General features: G+C 46.0%; 1 protein-coding gene across 1 annotated transcript in view; it reads left to right on the top strand.

Annotated features, from left to right (window-relative positions):
• Positions 1 to 23301, top strand: part of LOC147721188 (protein AF-10-like) — a 1319715-nt gene that overhangs the window by 1257636 nt on the left and 38778 nt on the right. The gene's annotated exons all lie outside the window — the stretch shown is intronic.

Raw genomic sequence — 23301 nt, 5'->3', positions numbered from 1 at the left:
GAGCGTTGCAATAACCTTAAGTATGTCTTAGTGGTGGTGTGTGCTTTTAGCAAATGGGTTGAGGCCTTCCCCACGAAAGATAATACAGCTTTGACAACAGCTAAGGTGTTGCTCAAGGAGTACTTCCCTCGATTCGGAGTTTGTAAATTTTTGTGGAGCGATAATGGGCCCCATTTTGTTGGGAAAATTGTGGAGTATGTACTGAAGGGGTTGGGGATCCAGCAGAAGTTTCATGCTGTGTTCCACCCTCAGTCAGCAGGTCTTGTCGAGCGGTACAATGCTACGTTGAAGTTGAAACTGGCTAAGATTGTAGCGTCCACGTCATTGAAGTGGCCGGATGCCTTGCCGCTAGCATTGCTTTCTCTTAGATCAGTGCCCCACTCTCGAACAGGCCTCACACCGTATGAAGTGGTGTTTGGAAGGCCTATGAACATATGGGGAGTGCCTAAGCCGCGATTGATACATGATGTGCCTTGCATAATGATGAACAATTATTTGGCACGATTAACAAATGATTTGCTTTCTATTCATCAACAGGTTCGAGAAGCGCTCCCTGACAATTCTGTCATTGTGTACTTTGAACTATGGTTTCCTCTGCATCACGAGACAAGAGAATACTTGGTGCCATCTTGTTCGTACTGACAATTGTGGTGATAGCAGTAATAGCCTGGGTAGTAGAACTTGTGGTGCCTGTACGAGAACACTTGCTGCCGACTACCCCGGCTCCATCTGAACATTTTCACTTCACTTTGCCCTACCATGAAGAACGGCACCGACAGACTTACTTGAACAATAGCTTCATTCAGATCTTGCATCATACTCATAATATGACGAACACTTCAAATTGTTGGGTGTGTGGGATGTTGCCTGGTCATCCGAAGAAAGGGGGCACTCCACTCATCCCACTCCCATTTTCACATAATGGTTCCTGCAATGCCTGGTATACTCTTCTATTCACTTTACGATGGCCAACAAAAGGGGGGGTGCTCTTCCGTTTGAACAGGATTTGTTACCATGATCGGGATGGGTATCCACGAGCTGAGGGTACTCGATTTGAATGGGAAGAGTACCGCCCCGATAATGTGTCTGCACCCCGTGTTTACAGTAATCAAAGGAATATTAATATGTCCAGTTCACATGTTATTAATGTTATCACTACCAAGGCTGATCTCTGCATACGTAATAAAGGTACAATCCCGGTTGGAAAAAGTTAATGTAACACCACACTTACATTTGACAGTCCGAATGGCATCTCGTTTGTGGCATCTCGAAATACCTACTTTATCTGTGGTAATAAAGGTTATCATCAGCTCCCTTTAGGATGGTTAGGCACATGTTACGTATCTTTTGTATTGCCCTCTGTATTCATTGCCCCACCAATGTACCATAATGATTATGTGCTCTACCATGATTTTGTACTAAATCGTGTTAAACGAACTGTGGTTCTGGACGACATTGACCAGACCGACACCGCCTTACAACAATATGTAGATTTTAATTTGGGACTGTTTTCTTTTGTGGGGGCTGCCTTGAATAGTCGGAAGATACGACGACTGACTCGTGTTGTCGAGGCTGTAGCCAATGACACTGCTATTGCATTGCGGAACATAACGGAAGAACTCCAGATTTCTAGAATTGTTACGCTCCAGAATCGTATGGTTTTAGATGTGGTTCTAGCTGACCGTGGGGGGGGGCATGTAGAATCATCGGAAGTAGCTGCTGCGTGTACGTGCCTGATAATTTGCCTTCTGTTTATGATGCCATCTCAAAGCTCCACAAAATAGCTGCTGAAATACACCCGGACAATGGTACTTGGACTCTTTCGGGGTGGTTCTGGTTGATGATCACCACCTGGGGTTGGAAACTGCTGACGATTTTATGTATCATTGTTGGGATACTGTTCTTTGTATGTTTATGTATACAATGTGGCCCTGCCTTATGTTCTATGTGCTTATCAGCTTGTATTCCATCCAGACGAGCTCTTGCTCAAAATGAAATGATGCTTCATAAAGAAGTTGCTCAAATAATGTTGATCGATATCGAAGATGAGTATCCCGGCTACGTTACTATGAGGTAGCTTCAGCTAAACGCTAAAAGGGTCGTCTGTCGTAATTTGACAATGGCCGGGTTAGCGCTTAGCTTTGCTACACGTTATTTCCCTTAACTTGGCCATATTAGAAAACGCCATTTTGTATGTCACGGCGGCCATTTTAGGGAATGAGCGGCCTCGTGGTCAGCATGCCCTTTAGTCCTTTGTCCGTGCCGCTGACCATCCGAGTTTGCCCAGCAACAGGCTATTTTTAGTAACGGTCAAGCCTGTACATGTGCAGTACCAACTGACCAGTCACCCCTCAGGAATGTTCCGCCAAACTGACCAGTGGAGTTGTAACCCCTCCCATGAGTTGGCTGTGCTCCAAAAATGACCATATATGTACATAAAGCTCTGTAACCTTGTACCGCCTACCTTTTATTACATGTAAAAATGTATAAAAGAAGGATTCACACCAACGTTCGGTGTGATACTTCTTGCATTGCCGAAGGGTGCTGTAGGAATGTACCACCACCCCATGGGGTCTTAATAAACTTGTTCTTTGCACTTTTCAGTTGCAGTGAAGATAATTGTCGACTTTCGGCCAAAATGTGTATCGGAAGTGGTGGTGCCTCGCTGGAAAGGAGTTGTGAGCTGTGGCAATGTGTGCAAGATGGTAGAACTGCTTCATAGGCAGGACGTCCCGACTACCGCGGACATCAGCGACATGGCGGCCGCCTGGTAGCGGAGCGTCATGCGACTGTTGCGGGCTGGTTGACTGACGCTGGTGGCGCTCGACAGGAGACAAAGAATCCCGACGGAGATGTGCCAAAGATGAGGGGCAAAATATCGGGACCGCACACGCAGAGGCCACTTTCTATGCACCTCTGAAGAGGCGGAGGGCGCCGCAGCAGTCACCGTGCCACCGGGACATCTGACAGTTCCGCAGCGGTAAGCGGAGGAGGATGAGCGCTCCGTAACTGATGGAATATGAACTGACATTGAACACAGCCGCCTCTTAATTAATTGTTGCTGAGAAAGAGGGGTCCCAGTAAACAACCACAAAATTATATACAATTAACAAAAATCAATTGACAACAGTTTGTTAACATTGTTTTTATTTACAATGTAGCTCAGCCACATTATTCAGGCAATTAAAGTAACACTTATAATTTATATAAAGTGCCCTGGTAACGGGGGAGGGGGATTGGTGCAGTGAGTGTAGGAAGGGTAAGTGACATAAAAAACAGAGCCAAAGGCTACGAGCAGTCAAAAATTATTAAGCTAGTTCAAATTATTGGTGACCATAGGTTCCAAAATATTATTTGCAACATAACATGCTTCATACAAGTACTAAATATCGTTGTTCATGGAATGAAGCTGAGAAACACACAAAACAGTTGACGTTTCGACCCCTTTTGTGAAGGCAGGAAGAAGTTGATCCCTTGCATTGGGGTCTTCATCAGGACGAGAAGAAAGGGGGCACAACCTATTTCATACAAAGGAATTTTCATTAGGAACTAATCCAGAATTTCAAAATTAACCAAATAGGCACATCAAAAGATAAAACAACAAGACATACTGTGGATGCTTGTTATTGTAGGTGGAGAGCGAGTGGTTTACTCCCACAAAGCAGAAACATGCAAGGCCTAGGTGGAAGGCAAGAGTCTGGTCTCAAAACCACTGAAAAGTGCTGGGTAGAACGTAGTTCTGGGTGGGGACAAAATATTGACATAAATATGATGGTACACAGAGGTAATAAAATAAATTCGATATGGAAACTCAATTGTAGGGCCATTGTGAGTGCCCAATCTTAGGATGGTACGCAGAGATATTAAAATCGATAAGGGAACTCAATTGCAAAGCCAGTATAGGTGCCCAATCATTGGGGTCGTTAATGTCAAACACCCCGTGGTGGGGTGTATAACCGATTGTAACCCGATGTTATAGAGTGCGACATGGCCAAGCCAAGTTGGTAAGCTGAAGGTAAAACCTTCTCAAAGTCAGGCATACCTGGTTGATTGAATCGGTGTCTAGTACAGATAAAGGTACCGGTCCAGATATATCATGGAAGAAACAGCAAGTCTCTGGGAAAAAGGGGGCACAAAGGTGGACTGTCACTAATAGTACTCTGTTACACAGCGGGGTCATACAGAATGATAGACAATCGTACTGCCCTAACAAAATCAAGCGTACCTGGTTAGACACACGTATTCTCCTGGTTAAACACAACGTATTCTCCTATGGACAGTGATCTCAGAGAACATACTACGTGAAAAATGGATCAGCAAATGAAAGAACTGTAAAGAGAGAACCACAAAAGTAAACTACTACTACTTATGCTGTGTTGAGTAAAAAAGAAAAAGAACATTTCAAAAATCGTCAATTAAATAAGACATATCACCACATTGGTCAAGGTGATAGACTAACATAATTCTCACTCCAAATCTAGCGTACCTGGTTGGACAACTTCGTATCTACTATGGAAATTGTCTCGATAAATATACTTTATGGCAGGAAAATCATCAAGTCTGTAGAAAAGCAAAACAAGAGTAAGCTAACACTGCATGTCATGTGTTCCATGAAGGAGCTATACAGATTGGTAGACAATGATACTCTCTATGCCAAATAAATCATACCTTATAAAACATGACGTGATGTCATCTCAACAATAACCTCAATAAACCTGCTGCACACTAAGTGGGTCAGCAGATGAAAATCTAAAACGAGAGAAACACAGAATTAATGTGTTGCTACTCGTGCAGTGTTGTATAAGTGAGGACAAACTAAAGAAACAAACTAAAAAACGTACCGGTCACCATATCAGGAGGAAGAATCGGTGAGCTAATTCAGGCCATAAGAATGTACAGGCGGCATCTAATATAACAGAAACAGAGGTCACTGTTATAAATCAGCATTACTATAAGCCGGCTCTGTTCAACCGCGATCAAAATAAATAAATAACCAAGTACCTGCATCGAAAGGAATGAATCACTGAATCGGCAGCTGTCGCGTAGCAGGATCGGCTCTGAGGCAGTGAACCTTTGTTCCGATCACATGGTGTGATCGTCATTGAAATAGAAAACGGGCCGGCGTGATAGCTGATCTGGTGCTAAGCCGAGCGGCCATGTCAGAATGGCTAATTCACAATATGGATTGAAGCTGCAGTCATGCGACAACATAACGTGGAATAGATAGCTGCGTGGCAGACTGATTAATGCCTAATGTTTAACCTGAATTGGGTGTATATTCTTACACAGATCAAAATTAAGCAAACGCTTATAAATATACGTACTTATAATCAATATAGGAATTATACAATTAGCACTTAGAGTTATAGCAAATTACACATGAATATACACATTAAATAAATAGAAAAGGAAACCAAATTATGGCGTACCTGTCACATGACGGTAAAGGCCATTGGTATGTCACACATAAGTCTATATAACGAAGTGATCCAACCTGGAAACAAGCAGATTATGCATAGAGAATGTGGGCGTACCTGTCGCAAGATGGTAAAGGCCCAACCAACCAAAACAAGTGGTAGACAGTTGAAGTCAACATATGTAGTGACATGAATCAGGTAAAGAGAAATCCTTTGTTATAGTACACTACATGGAGAACAGAAAACAAATTGTGGCGTACCTATCACATGATGGTAAAGGCCAATTAAATGTCGGACATAATCTTTGTGAGCAAGTGAATTATCCTTAAAACCTGACAATCTTGCATGGTTAGTGTGGGCGTACCTGATACAGGATGGTAAAGGCCCATCCAACCAGAACAAGTAGTTGACAGTTAAAGTCAGTATCCCTGTATACTGCCATGAATCAGGTAAGAAGGGTCCTATATTATAGTACATTACAGAGGGGACACCTCCTTCATCTAAGCAAGTCCAGCTGAGAAAAAGAACTGTCATGTTCGTTGAGGCCATTGTGGATCGAATTGAAACGGAACATCCGTTTCAGCTCTCTAACATTTAGGATCTCTGAAATGTTACCGCCTCTAGGGCCAAGTGTCACCTGTTCTAGGATGAGCCATTTGAGGCTGCAGATTTGAAATGTTGTACCAAAGGTGCTCCCTGAACTTCACACCGGATCCTGCTCATGTGTTGCAGAACTCGGACTTTAGCTTTTTGTTGAGTCTGTCCGATATATATCAGGTCGCAAGGGCATAGAATAGCATATATGATGTTTGAAGAGTTACAATTCGTGTGCGATAACATGGATGTTTTAATGTTGCGATACTCAAAATCTTTCGTCTGGATGGTGCTGTCACAGGCCTTGCAGTGTCCACAACGATAGTGACTCACAATAGGTGGTAGGTTCCACATGGAGGACAAAGTAGGGTCTTGGGGACTCTGTAGGAAAGAGCGAACCACCGAATCGCGAACACTTTTACCCTTTTTAAATGCATGTAGTGGGAGTTCTGTCTGATGTATTTCATCGGCCACCAGTGCCCAGTGCTGATTAATGGTTCGTTTGATGACATTACTCTTTGTAGAAAAGGTAGTCACGCATACAATGCGATCATTGAGAGTGTCTGGTTTAGTACTGGGGACAAGTAGATCCTCTCTAGGATTAAACCACGCGCGTTTCCTTGCCTGACGGACCAATCTTTTTGGATAACCCCGTTCTGCGAGTCGGATTGATAAGTCTTCTGATTGAGCCATGTAGTGATCTTTCAGAGAGCAATTCCTTCGGATCCGAAGAAATTGCCCGAAGGGTAGGTTGTCGCGGAGAGCCCGGGGATGGTGGCTGGTATACTGCAACAATGAGTTGCGTTCGGTGGATTTACGATATAAAGTTGTTTTGAGTAAACCACCGTCATCAAAGATGGTGATATCCAAGAAGTCTATTTTATGTTGGTCAGAGTGTAAGGTGAATTGAAGATGGGGAGACTGTTCGTTCAACTAAGTATGAAAAGATGTTAATAGGTCAGAGGGACCATTCTATAGGCAGAGAATATCGTCGATATATCTCATCCAGAGACCCAAATGGTCTCTGAATGGATTGAGATGGTTGAGGACGACATTTTCTTCAAACGTTGTCACTGAGATCACTGTCCGTAGGAGAATACGTTGTGTTTAACCAGGAGAATACGTTGTGTCTAACCAGGTACGCTTGATTTTGTTAGGGCAGTACGATTGTCTATCATTCTGTATGACCCAGCCGTGTAACAGAGTACTATTAGTGACAGTCCACCTTTGTGCCCCCCTTTTTCCCAGAGACTTGCTGTTTCTTCCATGATATATCTGGACCGGTACCTTTATCTGCACTAGACACCGATTCAATCAACCAGGTATGCCTGACTTTGAGAAGGTTTTACCTTCAGCTTACCAACTTGGCTTGGCCATGTCGCACTCTATAACATCGGGTTACAATCGGTTATACACCCCACCACGGGGTGTTTGACATTAACGACCCCAATGATTGGGCACCTTTACTGGCTTTGCAATTGAGTTCCCTTATCGATTTTAATATCTCTGCGTACCATCCTAAGATTGGGCACTCACAATGGCCCTACAATTGAGTTTCCATATCGAATTTATTTTATTACCTCTGTGTACCATCATATTTATGTCAATATTTTGTCCCCACCCAGAACTACGTTCTACCCAGCACTTTTCAGTGGTTTTGAGACCAGACTCTTGCCTTCCACCTGGGCCTTGCATGTTTCTGCTTTGTGGGAGTAAACCACTCGCTCTCCACCTACAATAACAAGCATCCACGGTATGTCTTGTTGTTTTATCTTTTGATGTGCCTATATGGTTAATTTTGAAATTCTGGATTAGTTCCTAATGAAAATTCCTTTGTATGAAATAGGTTGTGCCCCCTTTCTTCTCGTCCTGATGAAGACCCCAATGCAAGGGATCAACTTCTTCCTGCCTTCACAATAGGGGTCGAAACGTCGACTGTTTTGTGTGTTTCTCAGCTTCATTCCATGAACAACGATATTTAGTACTTGTATGAAGCATGTTATGTTGCAAATAATATTTTGGAACCTATGGTCCCTAATAATTTGAACTAGCTTAATAATCTTTGACTGTTCGTAGCCTTTGGCTGTTTTTTATGTCACTTACCCTTCCTACACTCACTGCACCAATCCCCCACCCCCGTTACCAGGGCACTTTATATAAATTATAAGTGTTACTTTAATTGCCTCAATAATGTGGCTGAGCTACATTGTAAATAAAAACAATGTTAGCAAACTGTTGTCAATTGATTTTTGTTAATTGTATATAATTTTGTGGTTGTTTACTGGGACTCCTCTTTCTCAGCAATATATGTACCCAGGTCCCAGTGACTTGCTTGGGTGAACCCCCCTTTACTCATCTTAATTAATTGTAACAGGGGAAATATCGGAGAATCGGAAGGCTTATAACATAGACTGGTGGTATGCTGTGCAATCCCTGGGGCACAAAATGGTGGCAGCTGACACATAAGTGGATTACTGCAGCACTACACAAAAAGATTAAATAACCGTCACACGGCATATGTAAAGAGTGAAGTGCGCTTTAGCAGGGTCCCTAATAACGTGTTCTATTATTATTATTAAGAACCGGAGGGAAGATGGCATTACAATGGGGCACCAGGCTGGAGAATCGGTTTGTTTACAAAATGGCGGCGATTGACGTGGCGCTCCCAAATCAGCGAGAACTTGTCCAGTCCAGGGACTTGCGCCATGTGGCAATTTACTGCCCTTGTGTCCCTGACAGTGTAGAGGCATGTTGTTCAAGTGCTACTACACTGATGCATGACAGAAATATCGGCAAATCTCTGCACAACATAATATCGCCACGAACTGTGCACAATAATGGAAGTCACAGGAGCAGAGTATTTATGGTGAAGGACAGAATGCTTCAACTCACCGCAGTGATCGTATACTCTCCGACATATTAACGGGACGCCCCATCACATATCCAAGGGACCGACTGTGGATTGTCTAGTCCATACATTAGAACAGGCTGAGATTCATTGCTTCCGGGATATTAGCGGTACAAAAGGGGGTGGAAATGGACCGAGCATCTGAACCAATCAAACACTCGCACCCAGTCAAAAGATCTGGGTTTAATCCATCACCGTTCTTTAGCCCACTCTGCCACCCCAGTTCAGACATTGCTATATGCAAATCAGTCTGGCCCTGTGCCTCATGGGAACAGTACAGCCCGAACTGCCAAGCCATGGCTTCCCTGGACCGGAAACAAGCTTCCGAGGACCGGTTTCTGGCATTCCAGCCGTCTTCAGCCCGGTTTGCTTGAATCCAGTGGCAAAGTGAGCAAGGGACTCACGTCTGAGCATACCCTGCCACATTTATGGCGGCCAAAAGCGGTACAAAAGGGGGTGGTAATGGACGGAGCATCTGAACCAATCAAACACTCGCACCCAGTCAAAAGATCTGGGTTTAATCCATATAGCCAGTGTCTAACCCAGGGTGGTGTGGAGTGCAAAAAAAACAATGGATTTAGGCCCAGATCCTTGTACTGGGGTGAATGTATGACATTTTTCTACATTCTGTCAATCAACTGTGTTTTTTGCAATTTTCACCCCGAGTGTGCTGGGTATACTCAGACGTGAGTCCCAGGCTCTCCACACCACTGGAGTCAAGCTATCCAGGCTGATGAAGGCTGATAGCCAGAAACCGGTCCTTGGATGCTTGATTCCGGTCTGGGAAAGACATGGCTTGGTAGTTCGGACTGGACTGTTCCCATGAGGCACAGGGTCAGAGCTGATTTGCATATAGCCAGTGTCTAACCCAGGGTGGTGTGGAGTGTAAAAAAACGATGGATTTAGGCCCAGATCCTTGTACTGGGGTGAATGTATGACATTGTTCTACATTCTGTCCATCAACTGTGTTTTTTGCAATTTTCACCCCGAGTGTGCTGGGTATACTCAGACGTGAGTCCCAGGCTCTCCACACCACTGGAGTCAAGCTATCCAGGCTGATGAAGGCTGATAGCCAGAAACCGGTCCTTGGATGTTTGATTCCGGTCTGGGAAAGACATGGCTTGGTAGTTCGGACTGGACTGTTCCCATGAGGCACAGGGTCAGAGCTGATTTGCATATAGCCAGTGTCTAACCCAGGGTGGTGTGGAGTGTAAAAAAACGATGGATTTAGGCCCAGATCCTTGTACTGGGGTGAATGTATGACATTGTTCTACATTCTGTCCATCAACTGTGTTTTTTGCAATTTTCACTCTGGGATATTAGCGGCACGGCCGCATAACTTCTGGATATGGACACTCCACTCCTTCTGGGCTATTGTGCACACAAATATATTTCTATTCCCTCTTCCTCCTCTCTGCTATTATCAAGGGAGCCTCTGAATAACTGTCTTGATAATAAAGGCTCGGGGGGGCCATTTCAAACTTCATTGCTCTGCAGACCTCACTTGGAAGACTCCCGCGGAGGTTGAACTCGTCTGCTGTCTACTTGCAACATCTGCTGCCAGTATGGGTAAACCGGACAAACAGCAGCCTAAACTCACATTTGAATCAAAAAAGCAACCAAGGGGTGCAGCATCGCGTTCTGACACCGAGTTGGAGCCGGAATTTGCATCCGGTGGAGCGATGGAGACGGTTCTTAAAGCCATCCAATCAAGCCTGCAGGATATTAATGGAAAGTTGGACCACCTCACTCAGCGCGTAGACAGCATGGCTGCGAAATTGGACAAACAACGAGAACGATTGGACGATGCAGAAACTAGCATAGCAGCTGTCGAAGATGAGGCGCACGCAACTACCAGTAAATGTACTGGGATGGAGAAGGTGCTAGAGGTTATAAAGAGCAAGGCGAAGGACTTGGAGGCAAGATCTCGCCGGAATAATATTCGAATTGCAGGCGTTCCGGAGACTACGAACACTGGTCGACTGGAGATGTATGTGGAAGAGATGCTCCTGTCAGTGTTTGGGGGGGAACATTTCTCTTCTGTCCTACTAGTGGAACGTGCACATAGGTCCCTGGCACCACGTCTACCCCCAGGAGCAGCCCCGCGCCCAATCATTGCTCGGATATTAAATTATAGGGATAGAGATGCCACGCTCAGATAAGCCAGGGAGAAGCAACAGATAACATATCAGGGCAATAAGTTGGAATTCTATCCTGATTTCACTATCGCAGTCCAGCAGGCTCGAAGAGAATTTGTTCAAGCAAAAGCAAAATTGCGTTAACTTAAGGTGGAATATGCTATGCTCTATCCCGTCAGGTTGAAGGTAACATGGGAGGGGAGGTAAACAATCCTGCAAACTCCGAAAGCGGCGCAGGAATTCATCAAGAAAATAACTTCAAAACGTAAAGATCATCGGCGAGAGGAGCAAACACAAGGTTCTGACTAGGTTACACTCCTTAGGCCATGACGTGGCTTGACAGATAGTATGGGACGGGAAAAGAACACACTCTGAATCTGAGAAACTAATCTGATTGATTTGCGCCTTACGGCTTAGAATTGCACGACATTGTTGGTCCTTGGAAGCGGTCACAGGTGATGGACAGCTGATACACATGGACCATGGAGAAAGTTGGTGAATTGGCAAGGAGCGGAGTGACACTGCTGTGACTCTGGGTAGGGAACTGTTATGCGGACTACTTGTCTTTTGTTGCACTCGTACTTTGGGAAGTCCAGTGCAGTAACAAAAATTCATGGGTTCACTCTACAGCTATTGAAGTGGTATGTGGCAGTTGATGCGAGGGTGTTTCTTCATAATCACCAGGCTAACGCAGGCTATACATTTAGCGTGCTATGATGAGGGTACAGTGTTATTCCTCCAACCTTGGGGGTCCACACTATGTAGTTATACGGGGGTAAGTCTGGTAACCTACTGGTAAGCTCTGCTATTTTAGTGTAACCTCCATATGTAGAATATGGCAAATAATCATGGGTGGTAAGCAGGATGGTGCCACCTCTGCATTAGGGGAACACTTGGGGTTAAGCTTCCAGCTGTATGTATATTCGACCCAGTGTGAGTCATGTATGGAGATATCAATGTATCAAGCCTCCATGTCCGAGCCGGGATTCTTCAATGGTTAGTAGTGGTCCGGCATAGGCTAACAGTTGAGGAGAGCATAAATTGACAGACCCTACCATGGTGCGATATGTGGGAGCCACTCTGCCCTAGTAAGGAGGTGGGAGCTGGGGTTGATACGACGTAGATTGAGAAACTCCTTTAGGAATTGTAGGATGCTCTTCTAATGGCAGGAGTATAAGGGTAGCGAGTTAATCTCGAGTACCACGTTATAACGCACCATGCTTGAAGTATGGCAAAGTCTTTTTATTTCATGTTTGATTAAATTCACACTGCATATACATTGTTAACTTGACCACATCCACTACTGAGGATGGTGTTGTGTCCCCATGGCCGGCCCTCCAGTGGTTCCCCAAGTTGGTCATGGTTGGTTTGTGGTTTAATGAAGGGATCTGTCTTTGGCATGTTTGGGGTGCTAATGCTAAAGTGGGTGGGGGAGATTGTTTTGCAGACCAAAGTGCTTGAGATGCAACGCTGCAATCCGGGATAATTTTGCCGCAAAATGTTGGACAGCTGTAATTAACCATATAATGTTTGATGAAAGGGGTGCAATTTACAATGGTGTTATTGTATTGGGACATGGGTTTTCATTGATGTCATGGTTCCAGATAATCTGAGGACTGTGGCCTTGAATCTTCTCGCATGGAATGTGCAGGGACTTAATAATCCTAAAAAATATACAGCACATGGTTGCTTATTTCGACCGATTACATATCGACATTGCACTGTTCCAGGAAACTCGCATTGCCCCGCGATCTAGTAGCAAACTGGGGCATAAATGGGCTGAGGCTAGCTACAGTTCGACGTACTCATCCTATTCTAGGGGGTCACAATACTGATCAAAAAAGGCACACATTTTACTGTCGAAACCTCTATAGTAGATAATTTGGGAAGGTACGTCATTATTATAGGTACACTCAGAAGGCATAGGTTGGTCCTTATACAGATGCTCCTGATTTTATCCATGAAATTTGGCAGCAACTGCACGACGTGGAGGATGGGACAATCCTATGGGGAAGGGACTTTAATTTGGTATTGAATGAACATTTAGACAGGTCCGGGTCCACAATAGAACCACACAGGAAAGCTATGAATAAAATGAATGACATGCTGGAACAAAAACATTATGATATATGGCGAACTAAGAATCCGACTTGTAGAGAAGCGAAACATATATCTGCTGCGCATAGCAGTTGGTCCTGCATAGATTACTGGATAGGTTCGAAAAATGCACTGCACTGGGCTAACAATATCAAACACCTCCCAAGAACACTGTCCGATCATAACCCCATACTCTTATCGATCGAAATTCCCAACTATCTACCTCCTCCTTATTGCTGGTGCTTTAATGCGAAAGCATTAACTGACACGGTATACACAGACACAATCACTAATCATGAGCGGAAAATCCGTTCCGCTCACAGATTTTCGGTAAATCCGCGATCCGCGAACTCCCGCGAATTTACTGAAAATCTGCGAGATTCGCGAGCGGCGGATTTCGGGGGCAAAAGTTCAAGCCTGTTGAACTTTTAACCTGCTTTATTTTATCTATTAGTGCTTCCTGATGAAGCTAATTTAGTAACTATTTTAGGATGGCGCTGGCAGCTTGCCGGCGCCATCCTAAAATAGTTAGTTAGGATGATTGATGTGTGTTTTGTCGAGGCTGGGTAGGTGTGGGTTCTTCCCATATATATTGTCGAAAATTAGCTATGATGCTTGATGAAGGCCTTTGCATAATTGACTTTCACTAGCTCAATCCCTGTGCAGTTCCTGTGACTACGAGCTTCTCTGATACGTGCCTGTCCTTTTATACACACAAGAGGCATGTGAACTCGCATATAAGCCCCGTCCGTTTGGCCCCTCCCCACACACTAGTGGTGTGTGCACTTTCTTCGCGCCCTTTACCCACTTGATGGACAGCTCACTCGAGGGACCCCGGCGCTCTTTGGTGTGATGGCAAAGTTAATCAGCCCCCCCAAAAATGTGAGTTTTGTCGAGGCTGGGTAGGTGTGCGCTCTCCCCATATCTATCGTCGAAAATTAGCTATGATGCTTGTTGAAGGCCTTTGCATAATTGACTTTCACTATCTCAATCCATGTGCAGTTCCTGTGACCTCGAGCTTCTCTGATCCATGCCTGTCCTTTTATACACACAAGAGGCATGTGAACCGCATATAAGCCCCGTCCATTTGGCCCCTCCCCACACACTAGTGGTGTGTGCACCGTCTTCGCGCCCTTTACCCACTTGCTGGACAGCTCACTCGAGGGACCCCGGCGCTCTTTGGTGTGATGGCAAAGTTAATCAGCCCCCCCAAAAATGTGTGTTTTGTCGAGGCTGGGTAGGTGTGGGTTCTCCCCATATCTATCTTCGAAAATTAGCTATGATGCTTGATGGAGGCCTTTGCATAATTGACTTTCGGAAGCTCAATCCCTGTGCAGTTCCTGTGACCACAAGCTTCTTTGATCCGTGCCTGTCCTTTTATACACACAAGAGGCATGTGAACTCGCATATAAGCCCCGTCCGTTTGGCCCCTCCCCACACACTAGTGGTGTGTGCACCGTCTTCGCGCCCTTTACCCACTTGATGGACAGCTCACTCGAGGGACCCCGGCACTCTTTGGTGTGATGGCAAAGTTAATCAGCCCCCCCAAAAATGTGAGTTTTGTCGAGGCTGGGCAGGTGTGCGTTCTCCCCATATCTATCGTCGAAAAATAGCTATGATGCTTGATGGAGGCCTTTGCATTATTGACTTTCACGAGCTCAATCCCTGTGCAGTTCCTGTGACCACGAGCTTCTCTGATCCGTGCCTGTCCTTTTATGCACACAAGAGGCATGTGAACTCGCATATAAGCCTCTCCCGTTTGGCCCTGCCCCTCACACTAGCGATGTGCACAGTTTTCCCGCCCGGCCATTCCCCACACAATCCTCAAAATCCACAAATTCGCGGATTGCGAATTCGCAAAATTCGCGGATTCGCAAAATTCGCCCATGCCTAACGATCACCAACGCCATATCTGAGTTCTTCCTCTACAATGAATCTACTACGGACGACATTCGTGGACAATTGGCTCAATGTGAGAGTAGTTTGAGATACCTGGAGCGTGCATATGAGCGGTCCCAAAACCCACAATTATTGGGAGACATAAGAACTGTTATGACCGAACATCAGTCCCTAGCTGAAGACGAACTCAAGTATAGAACGAAACGTGCTAAAGCCAGGACCTTTGGTGAGGGAGGAAGACCAGGGAGTGTCTTGGCATCTAAAATATGTGAGGGTCACGCTTCACAGAATGTCCTGCAGATCAAGAGTGTCAGTGGGGAGTTGCAAACTACTGCAGAAGGCATACTGCTGGAATTTGTGAACGCGTATGGTGCACTATATGAATCTCGAAACACTGCACCCCCAGAGGAGATAATGCAATATCTGGAAGATGTGGCCATTGCCTGGCTTTCAGATAACCAGCAGGAGTATCTTTCCCTGCCCATTACCGTAGAAGAAGTCACGGAGATTATTAAATCGCTACCTAACTGGAAGGCACCAGGCCCTGATGGGTTTACCTGTGAATTTTGTAAGACCTTCATAGATTTACTAGCGCCCCACCTGGTAGCTATGTATGGTGATGCCTTTGATAAACTAATTCTCCCTAATACTTTACTAGAAGCAGTACTAGTGGCCCTCTTAAAGCCAGCGAAAGACCCTGTATATTGTGAGTCTTACAGGCCGCTGTCACTCATAAATGTAGATTCTAAAATACTAGCAAAGCTACTGGCCGTGCGCCTACAACCCCTCATGACCGCGCTGGTACTACCGGACCAGTCTGGATTCATACCGACTCGGTCAACTGCACTTTAAACCAGGACGCTGTTTGCGCTATCCCATTACTTGGTGCCCACCACCAAAGCGGCCGCAGTCATGTTGGATGCAGCCAAAGCATTCGATTCAATAGAATGGCCATACCTGTTGACGGTTCTTAAAAGAATGGGCTTTCCCCAGATTTACCAGCAATGGGTCCAGTTGCTCTATACCAAACCTGTGGCTCAAATTCGCATAAACAATTATATATCTGATATTATGCCTATAGCGCGTGGGACGAGGCAAGTATGTCCACTGTCAACGTTGCTATTTGCACTGGCACTGGAACCCTTGGCTTGCAAAATTAGACAAGGTCATCATCATTCCGCTCTACAATTTATGGAACAGCCATTACACATCTCTATGTACGCGGACGATACGTTATTATATGTACGGGATCCGGAAACCAATTTAGCCCCCTTGTTGAGGGAATACATCAAATTTGGGAGACATGCTGGACTCCAAATAAATTGGGACAAATCTATTATTATCCCCCTTACTGATTTTACGAATCCACCTAACACAGAATTCCCTCTTGAGTGGCAAACTGAACCAGTGCGGTACTTGGGTGTGTGGTACCATCGGGACCCGGAACTCGTTATTCGCGAAAACTACGGCAGAGCAGTCAGCACCATTAATGACAAAATTGACCGTTGGATCCAACTGCCTATCCTTGACGGATAGACTAGCACTTGTAAAAATGGTAGTTCTACCAAAGTTCTTGAATCTATTTAATAATATCCCCATTACCCTCCCGCCAAAAGTGTTCAGACAGTTACAGTCGTTATTGATCAAACTGGTGTGAGCGGGTAAGCAGGCCGGGATTGACATGCGGGCTCTTACGCTACCATATGCGAGGGGCGGCTTCAAAGTTCCAGATTTCCGCCTCTACTATTTATGTGACTGGCGCAGTACGCTCATTATTGGTACCATAGGACTCCTTATCTTACACATACAGCAATAGAGGAAAGTGATGCGCACCCTATCCCACTGACTGTGGTAATAACACATAAAAGACCTCCACTACATAGCAAAGACATCAATGCAGTAGATGCAACCAATGCCGCGTGGCATCAAATAGGCAAGTTGTCCCATAAGACTCCACTATATGCACCTGCCTTCCCTTTACAACACCAGCCTAACTTATCTGTTACCCAGGAAGAGTTGGGCATGGGGATCTTACGGCAAGTAGGGATTAGCACGATGGGGGATCTTTATCATGAGGGGATCTTCAAACAAATGCGAGATTTTGATTATGTGAGTAATCAGACACTGTTATTTCGATTTACTTATCATAGGCTGCAAGGGGCGATCAAAAAACATGACCCTGCGGAACCCCCGCAACTGAATCCGCTACAACTGATCATCACCTCTCCTAATAATAAAAGATTGATATCACAACTATACACTATAATACAAGAGGAGATAGCAAACACAACTCATAAGGCATGGGCACGATGGAATGAGGTCCTGGACAATCCGCTCACGGAAGAGGAGTGGAAGCTAACTTGCTCAATCACAGAAATGTTGACACCTAATGGTAACCTGAGAATCCTACATTACAAATATTTGCACCAAACGTAATATACACCAGCAAGGCTTCATAAATATGATCTGCGACCCGATGCACGTTGCAAAAGATGTGGAACTGATTCCGCAGATTTTATACACCTGGCATGGCACTGTTTGCTCATAAAAGAATATTGGGAAAAGGTCACACAATTGCTGAGTGATATGGTGGGGGTGTCAAATAACTGTTAAATTTGCACATGTATCCTGGGACTATTATGCAGTGTTCAGGCTACTAAGAGTAATTTTTGCTTGATAGCGTTACTTCTAGCTAAAAGAAGAGTCTCCTTATGTTGGGATAGTAAAACACACCCATAACCACCTAATGGGTTCGTGATATGGCGTATTGTCACGACACTCATTACCTACGAAGAGGAACTGCCATCAGGATTGCGCCCTAGAGACTATTGGTCATATCTGGTCACCTATTTACAAAATAACCCAATTGTCTCAATCTATCTTGCACCTCTTTATGTAACCTGTAGTCGTCTGTATTTTGGTACTAAGTGGTATCATGTCTATACTGCGCATGTAAAAGATTATTGTTCCGGGATGCGGTAGCATGATGGTCTGTATGTTTGTTAATCTTGAATATGTTATGCATTGAAAATGCCAATAAAAAGATTTTTTTTTTAAATTAATAATACTTGGGAGCCTCCGTTTTGATGTGTGTGTGCCAAAGGTCAATCAATGTAGCAGACATGGGTTGAAGAACATGCTGCTGTAGGAAAGGTTCAAAATTACATACAACCTGCCAAATATCCTCGTAACTATAAACCGCATTGGGAGCCCACCCCGTTGCTTGACCTGCTAAGATCGCACCAACAGGCCTGTTCCTTCCCTAAATCCCACCAAATCCCTGTCTTCCAAATGGAGGATAAATAACCGTAGCAGGAGTAATAGGAGTAGTAGGTAGAACTGTAGCCAATGATTGCACCGGAGAAGAAAGAACAGAGAGCACAGAAGTCGGAATGGTAGAAGTGGCATATGTCACAGACTTCAAAGATGCTGAGGGGAGAGAAAGAGTAGGGGGGGGGACAGTAGCCGGAGCTGTGAGTATAGCAGCCGTAGAGACGGGGCAGCTGTGGCTGGGTGTCGGGTATCTAACAACTCTTCCCCAAAAGTATCTGCTTGGCCACATAAGACTTACCAATATGCAACCAAAATCCCCTTTCTTCACATTCTATTCCAGTGTCCTCTTTTTCTCTATCATGTGTTACAGCTTTCTGTGTCAGTATTTGCATCCGCCCTTTCCATGCTTCTTTCTCCTTTTGTAACCGCCTCTGCTTGGCCTCTTTCTGCCAAGTCTGAAGACTTTGACTGTCTACTTTGTCTCTTAAACAACTGTTCCTGTAAAAATCCAATCTTCTGTTCATCTAAGGAGCCTGTCTGTGGCCATTGCAATTCAGCATTGTTCCTCGTATATTTGTCCCATAATGTACTACACATAATAGGGCCAAGGCCATGATTCACATAAATATCAATATTAGGGCTGCCTTCAGGAGGCGCAGGCTGAGCTTTTTCCAACCAGGCATCTTCACAACAACACCGACAACACAAACTCCAAATTTTACTGAAACCAGGCATTGCAAAGGAAAAATCAGGTTTGTTATTTTTACCTGGCAAAGTATTTGGAAACACTTTTTACCAAAACAGTCCTTAGACCATAACAAAGTCAAACCACAATGGTACCATATCCACATAGAACAAAAACAGACTCACCTGATATCAGAAGTACAAACAAACCAGTTCTCCACTGTAGACTCTTCAGACCAGTCAGATCATGGGTTTTGCCATTCAGGACTCCGGTCGGGTTGGACCACTGGGCGATGCACTCTCTGAGAAACCAAGCTCTTCGTGCCGGGATTCCTAAGCTGTCCGTCTGACCTGATGATGTCCTCGTCCTCCCCTCCGTTCGCAGACAGGGGATGGGTCATCCACCCAAAGGAGTCCCTATTCGGGTGCTAATTGAAGGAAGTGACCCGCTTAGGGCCACCCAGGTCACCACTGACAACTTCTCAGCCTTCCATACCAAATGAAGAGTCGGTCAGACAGTGTAGAAAACAAACCAATACCTGTTTATTCATATACACTCAGAGTGGAGCCCCATCAGTACAGTCGCTAGGAGTGCTACAGAGGGTACTAACAACAGCAAGCATAGAGATAGATTATGCACGTTTCATACCCAGGCAAAGACACGCCCACAGTGGAATTTTTCAGGCAGATGTAACTGGACAGTGAAATACAAAAAAAAAGGTTTCAGTTCTCGTATCTAGCACAACCTAACATAGTCGGAGGTCGTTTCACCCTTGTCCCGCCAAGTGGGAGGGTGCCTCTATCTACTGAGAAAGCTATGTGCAGATATAAAAATTTACTCAGTACTGAAACAGAACTTAACTTTTCCAAAACAAAACTTAGCAGAGGGCATGTCTCAGAAAAGAACGAGATCAGTTTTGAACAGCCTAAAATTGCACCAGCAAAGAAAATGGTTCTGCGAATGCTAACTAAACTGTAACATTACGTCAGCATTTTACGGGCCTAATGTAACCGCTACCTCCAGAAGCCAAAAAGGGCTCTGAGAGGCCGAAAACCTTGTCCGTGAGGTTCCGCAGAAATGGCTTTGCTGCTGCAGAAAATCTCTAAGTGAGAGACACCTGACTCTTTAGCCCAGCGGCAGCACACCTTTGTCGGATTTACTTGGTCGCTTTGTCCCGATCCTCTTGAAGTGTTTGGAGGAGTACACTATGACACAGCCAGTATTCTCAGAAACAGTACTTGGGTGTTAAGATTTACGCCAACAGAAGCCACCAGCAGGGCCAAGGGCAGGTCCATTTGATACTGGTCAGCAGGGCTCTTAAGGAAAAGACATTTGCAACAGTTTCTTGCCTGTAGCTTAACCAGGGATCAGACACTCGACCCTTGTAGTCCACTTTGTCCTGGGTACAAGTGGGAGCAGGTCCAGCTCTTCTGGTCTCCTGACAGGTCTCAAACAGCAAGTGCAGTCATTTTTCTGTTATTTCAGAGCGTTCTGAAAATGGTGCTGCGTGGTGCCACATTTATGCCTGACACTACCTTGTGGGTGAAGGAGACTCCTGGCACTTCCCTAACTAATAGAAATAAAGGTTCCTAGGGGGTTACTCTGACCCATGGTTGCAGCAGTGTCTGTGTACCCTGCTGAAAACAACCCCACAGAGGATTCTAGTCATTAAATATTCAAAATGGAGAAACCCTTTTACCCGTGTGCAGAACCAGTGTGCCCACCCAGAGGTGTGGTTAGTCCCCTTCTCCTTGGATACTCCAAACCAGTTCTGGGGGCTGTTACCATTCCACTGGGATAGGAGCATGCCTGACTGAGGAAATATATTACTTGCATGTACAGGTGGCATCTGCCTGTAACAGAGGAGGTCCTTTCAAAGTTAATCAAGTTCCTGGGCACGGACCAAAAAGTCCTCCTGTCAGGCAAACGGAAACATCTACCCATACTCAAGCATTTGTTTCTGCTCAGGGAGAATTTCCATTCCTCATTGCGGGGTTGAGTACTCAGCAGGCTGCACCGGGAATCTCATACAAAATAGCTTCACGAGGCTCTATGCAGGGAAAAGATAACTTTTTTAAAGTATCTTTTTCTTAATATTTATTAAATGTCCAGCTTTACCAGTGAATTGGACTTTTAATAAATAGTACATAGTCCAAGACTGACATTTCAAGGTGTTTCATAGCCGAAGATAGTATAATGTAATAGTGCATCACAGTGGTTCTCCATGGAACAGCCAGCCTTGCTACAGAGAAAGTGGCTTTTATCTTCTAGCCACTTTAAGCACATATCTACATGTCCTACTTTTAAATACCTTGCTTTATGGGTTATAGGGACTACTAAGGGATGACTTGTTAATATTCAAAAGGAAGGTTTAGACCTGTCAAAAGCTTTTAGTTGACAGGTTGGGTTGCGGTTTTACACTACAGCTGTCAAGCTCCTGTGGTAGGCCCAGAGTCATGTTTGCACTGTCACTATAGTGGATAGCACAATAGCTGCTGCGGTCCACTAGAGACCTTTAACTTGCATGCCCTGGGTACATTTTGTATCATATACTAGGGACTTATAAATAGGTTAAATATGCCAATTAGGGGGGACGTGGCCAAGCAGCATGGCCAACAGGACTTGAGCTCTTTCGGCTCCCGACAGGCCAGCCGCTAAAATCCTTCATTATCCTGCCCAGTGACACCTGCAATAGTCTCCCTTGAGCGACGGGGACTCTGTGTGCTGCAGGAGTGCACTGCCGAGCGGTGAGTCGGAGCGATAGCCGGAAACCAGCCAAAACACTGCCGTCCTTGGCCTGGTTGGCCATAGTCACTTGAGACACGGACTCCGGGGCGTCCCGCTCTGCTTATTCAACGGACCTGGCGGCTGCTTCGGGCTCTGTCTGTCCTTGGGAGCCTCCCGACGTACTTCCACTCCGGCTTGCATCATTGGGCCTAGATTTGAGGGAAGATCCGCGGGGTGCGCCGTGGGGCCTCTGCATTGGGCCTGGGGAGTGACTAGGGCTTGGCCTGCCTGCGGCTGCCCCGAGGAACTGGTGCTCCCCGAGAAGATGTCCGTTGCAGTTGGGAGGTGCTAGGAGTGAGTGGTGATCCTGCGCCTCTCCGCCAGACCTGCTGCATCTTGCAGACCACGGCCCGGGCTCCGGAGCGGTCCCGAGTGAGGAGGCCGTGATCAGCGGCGGCCGACGGAGCTATTGAGCACATGTGATCTCCCCCCTGTTGTGCTGGGAAGCCTTTAAAGGCACCGGGGCGCGATCAGCTACATTGGGCCAGACTGATCGCACTGAGGTGGGCCTCATCAGTGAGTCCTCCTCGAGTCTTCCTGTGGGGGCCCGGTGGCTCCCTGGCCCCCTGGGGTATTTAGGGACAAGTAATTACTGCTGGCTCTCCTGAGAGGTGGCTGCCTTGCCGCGAGGGGACTACTCCTGCCCCGGGCCCCTGTAATCTTTGCCTGGTCTACTGGGTGAAAGTGGGTGTGTTTGCCCCACAGGAGACCCTTGGGCGCCCGTGGAGTTGACACTGGGGTTCGAGTGCACTGCAGACCCCCTGGCTGATGAGTGAGAGGTCTGCCCCATGCTGGCGGCAGCATCGAGATGGGAGACCTTGGGATTCCTGCTGGCCTGCTTGCTCGGCCCGTTCCTGGGACACAACGGCCCTGGGGCTCCCTGGATGTGTTGGGTGTAGTTGAGTGTCCTTTGGCCTTCGACCTGGTCCCCCACGTTCCTGGTGACATCTGTGAATGGGACGTGTGTCTGGTGCCCTGTAACCGGAGCATGGCACTCGTGCCCTCGTGCAGGGGGACCTCAAAAGGGCACTCGTGCCCTTTTGGGGTCCCCCTGCCTGCCTTGGTAGTGCCTACATCATGGGTGAGGACAGACTTTCTCGTGCCTCCAACCCCAACACCATCACACAGTACACCACACAGCGCCTCTCCACCCAGCGGATCACTCGCCAGATGGGCCAAAATGGTGAGGGTGACACCTCCGACGAGCCGTCCCGGGCTGCACACTTGGAGGCGATACAGAGCACCGCTCTGGAAAAACAAATAGAAACAGTCTCCATTGACATTAACCTACTACGGGCGGACTTGCGGAAGGTGGCAGAGAAGGTCTCCACTGCAGAGGGGGACATCGTTCAGCTCGAGGGAGAAGTGGCTTCCCTGAAGCAACATGTGTCTCAGCTCACCCATTCTACTGGTGCACTGGAACGCCCAGCAGAAGAGGTATAAGGGAGGGCCCGTCGTAGCAAAATCAGGGTCCTGGGTATTCCGGAGCGCTCGGAGCAGGGC

Source organism: Lissotriton vulgaris, chromosome 4_1 (genome assembly GCF_964263255.1).
Source record: "Lissotriton vulgaris chromosome 4_1, aLisVul1.2, whole genome shotgun sequence".
Taxonomy (NCBI): domain Eukaryota; kingdom Metazoa; phylum Chordata; class Amphibia; order Caudata; family Salamandridae; genus Lissotriton; species Lissotriton vulgaris.
This window is presented reverse-complemented; position numbering and strand designations above follow the sequence as displayed.